Below are 4,521 nucleotides of genomic sequence, written 5' to 3' on the forward strand. Positions count from 1 at the left end.
GTTGCCCTAAGAAAATCGTGTTCAATAGCTACGTGTCGCAGGGCTAGCAAACCCCTGACATGAAACAATTCTAACTCTCTTTTTTCAGCATTGGTCAAAGAATAAGACCAGTCGCGCAATGTATTATCAAAATTCTGAGACATGATTATTGAAATATGAAATTCTAAATTATTTTGTGTTTCGTAATTATGCATATCATGAATAATCTGGTCTTATTTTATAGCAAAAACGCTCGAAACTGCCCAGAATTTATCTTTTCATACGCGTAAAACACACCGCTGAATAATACGCGTCCCGTGACACGGGAAGTTCTACCGTGTCACGGGAACCTTTTCCGTGACACGGTACACAGTGTCGTGTCACGGCACTTCACGCGTTCTCCTTTTTTCATCTTTTCCCGTATCTATCCAGATTTTTTATAATATTTTATCCTCACCGTTTATTTTTCAGTTTTTTTTTCTAAGAGTTTTATTTCTAATAAAATTCTCACCTTTTATATTCTTAATTTTATCTTTATTTTATTTATTTTAAGATTTTATTTCTTTATCACATTATTTATATTTTGTCTTGAGGAAAGTAATTTCATTTATTTTTATTTTTATCATTTGGGGAGGGAAATTTTATTTATTTATCATTTTATTTTTATTTCTCTTCTTTTGGGGAAAGTAATTTTATTTTGCTTGTCTTTTTATTTCTTTTTCTTTTGGGGAAGGTCGGTACCCTCCATTACTCCACTTATGTTTTTTCGTCGTGTCGTTAATAAATACACAATCACACACAAGGAGTCTCAAACACACACTAACACACAATAATAAATACATAAGCCGTAAATAATGTACAAAGAGTCGTAATACATAAATATGTCAAGTGTTATCATAGTATGTACAAACAAAAACCCTCAGTCAAAAGTCCCTAGAGCCAGAATCAGTCTCATCTCCACCCTGTGCATGTGGTCCATCCTGTGCATATGGGAACGGCGAACTGAAGAGTCCCTCGACCATCCGAGTACGGGGAGTAGCGTCCCTACTAGTCCCCGTAGCCCCAACAGTAGCCAAGCTCAAGGCAGACCCGTTCAACCGGAAAACGGAGTAGATTGGCCCAGAGACACTGGAATCGTCGGTGAAGGCATCATCCCATACAGCGGAACTGAGAATAAGCCCGAAACCGGTGGAGGAATCCCGGACAATGGAGCTGAAAACGAATCAGGATCCAAGGGAGTCAAAACAGACCCAAACTCAGGCTGCGGAGGCTGCGAAAATGACTGTCGCACCCCCTGACTCTGGCCCGGAAAGCGCTGGGAAGACTGAGGCTGCTGCCACTGAGCCTCCTAAGTAGTCTGAGGCTCTCGCTGAGAATGAGAACGCCGGCGAATCTCAGGAGATCGTCTACCACGACCAAGCTCCTCCTCGTCCAAGCCTCTAGGCCTCGAGCGCGAGCGGGACCTCCGTCGCTCCTGAAAGATACAAAATCAAAAGGTGTCAACAATGCAAAATAAAACAAATGGTAGAAGTAAAAAATGAATGATACCTCAAGAACGTCGCTAGAACTCCGACAACTCGCACCACGCCGAAGCTTGATGATGCAATACTTCAGGGCGTCAACCAGCTTCATGAGTCCCATCATCTCCGGGCGGTTAGGCTGAGGATAAAACAAAGAAAAGTCAGTAACAAGCAGTGTTAAAAAGGTGAATAATGCATCGAAGAAAACTCACCAGCTCAAAGACCTCGGGCAGAGATTCCTGCGCCTGTCTGTAACCCTCTGGCGCGTCAACAATATGGTCCTCTGTGATACCAATCGGCCCTGGATAGCGAACAGACTGAGGAGGAATCTCGATCCTCCCCACAGGGCGAACAGTCGTCTAAAAATATGATCGAATAATCAAGTTATTCGACTATTTAAAACAGAGATTAATAAAGAAGATCCTCAAAAGAAATCATACCTCAGGAAGATGGGGTGGAGGAGCCAGAGAGGGAAGCAAATCCCGCGCATAGTCACTCTCCGTGTGTACAAGCTCCTGCCATGGAAAAGTATAGCGCTCTCCCCTGTTGATCAACTCTCTGATCAAGCGTGAGTCCAACATCGACTCTGGTGGAGATGAGGGCACCACAAAGCGATCGCCGCTATGCTGACGAACGACTCACTCCCCCAAATACCAGATAAAGCGTCCGGTACCAACCAAAATGGTACGGTACGCTGAAAGACGCAGGGCCTCAGGTAGATCAGTCATCCCGGCCCAAGGACAGTACTGGACATCGATGGGAACCTGGAAACCATAAAAAAGTTAGGCGTGAAACAACGAAAACAACACCAGAAGGAAAGAACGCAACAAAACTAATCCTTACGCCAACGGAAGAGATGCCTCGGCGTAGTAGCCCACGAAGTGCCGGAACGGACTCCACCCGCGACTCTCCTCGGTCACGCCAGCTGGCCTCGACAAGGAAATCATGGACCGCTCCACGACGCCGGCGAGGAGCCAAGCCTGGGAAGTACTCGTAGAACCATAGCTGTGATGAAAAGTAATCTTTAGCACATGAGTCGAACAAGTTAAAGTGAAACAAAAAGGGAAAAGATCATCACCTCTACGACTCTCTACAAACCATAGACGGTGATGGGAGACTCGTCATTCAGCTGCCGACAGCCATGACGTAGCGATAAGAGGAGATCGGCGTATCCAAGGCTGGCCCAGCTATAGGATCCTATCTCATGGATCCTGACCAGAGCGGGGAGGTAGCAAAGGAGTACACGTGAACTCCTATCGGGAGAAAGGGTCATAGAAATCAGGATCAGGATGAAAATCCGCACTTGCTGCTCAACCGTCGTATCCTCCATGTCGAAGCCACGAGCTAAAACTGAAGCCAGCTCCGATCGTCCGCTCCTAGGACCACCTCGAGACACTGGTCGGGACCTGATGTATTGAACGATCGGACCCAACAAATTAGTTGTCTCAGTCGATCCCCAAGACAGATCAGACATCTGAGCTACAGCCCGGTCGGTGAAGCGCAATCCGCTGATCATACTGAAGTCTAGGGGGGTCACCGTCATCTCCCCCCAAGCAAAATGAAAAGTGTTGGTAGTATCCCAAAAATACTCCAACAATGCGCGAACGACCGTCGCACCGCAACCCCGGGGGCTACGAAACCCTACAACCGCCGTATAGAAATCTACTAAACCAGCCAATTCCCATAGGGCGCTCGTATCAGGATCCCTCTTAATGATCTGGTGAAGTCGAGGGATCAAATTGCCGGCTCAAGAACCGTGGTGGCGAAGCGTGCCATCGACTATGCCGGAGAGTGAGCGATGAAAGACATGGTTTTCATGGCAAAAAACCAACTGGCCTGGAGTCCACGGAGGTGGAACCCACCTACCTCTACTCGCGTATTCCCGAGGCTTGGACTCTAAAACATCGTCGTCCATACCCTTAGGAATGGTGGGAGTGTCCTCCCGAAAAGCCGACGCCGACCGAGGGTAGAAAGATCGCAATCTCGTCGCCTAGGCATGCTATTATAAAAATCTAAATACTTAGCATCATTTCCTAAGTTATTTAGTTATTTATTGAATTATACGCTAAATTTTTACCTCCAGGCTAAAAATTGGCAAAATTATGGTATTTAGTTTCTCCATGACAAACTAATACTACAGTTCTCCTAGCCGCATGGTACTATGTTCTCCATGACGATATAGTACGTACGCAAAATATGTTTCGAAGTTGCACAAAAACAATGAATCAACACATCATGAAACACTTCACCACCGTTTTTTCACCATTTCAAGTACAAAATAAATAACATGAACATCATTTCACAAAGTAGTACCCAAAAATGGTGATTTGCTCAATTCTCCATCAAATCATGTAATTTTTGTCTCAAATTTGTCACAAACACACATACATACATATACAAGTAAAATCATGGCAAGAATTTCAACATAAAACCTCAAAATCAAAAATCCCCAAATTGATTTTTAAGGGTTTTTCATGAAATTACTTATGTGAAGAAAAATTCAAGACAAAAATCAAAGGAAACTTACATGAATGCTTGTAGAGGGTCGAAAATGAGGAAGATAGCAAGAAATTACAGCAAAATCGGTGAAAATTCGAACTCCAAAAGCTCGAAAAAGCTCCGACCACCAGCAGACCGCCGCGACACGGTCACCACAATCCGTGACACGACAAAGCTGTCCCGTGTCACGGTACGCTCAAAACGCGACGGAGCTCTGGTAATCCCGACGACAGCTCCGGCGGAAGACAGCAACAGCAGCAGCGAACAACAGTAGCAACAAACCGCAGCAAAAAAAATAAAAAAAAAAGGAAAAATAGATCTGCAGAACCACCGTGTCACGGTTACCGTTACCGTGTCACGGTGAGCTTGGACGGCCGGCGGTTTTCCTTAAACGCGGCGCGGCGTGGCGTTTGTGTAAAGCAAGAAGTGAAAATGGAGAAATATAGAGGAGATGAGAAATGGCGAAGATATGAAGCAAAAATGTGATTTTAAAGCAAAAAGTAACCGTGCAACGGACCCTGTT

This window comes from Chenopodium quinoa, unplaced genomic scaffold, assembly GCF_001683475.1.
Source record: "Chenopodium quinoa cultivar QQ74 unplaced genomic scaffold, ASM168347v1, whole genome shotgun sequence".
Lineage (NCBI taxonomy): Eukaryota > Viridiplantae > Streptophyta > Magnoliopsida > Caryophyllales > Amaranthaceae > Chenopodium > Chenopodium quinoa.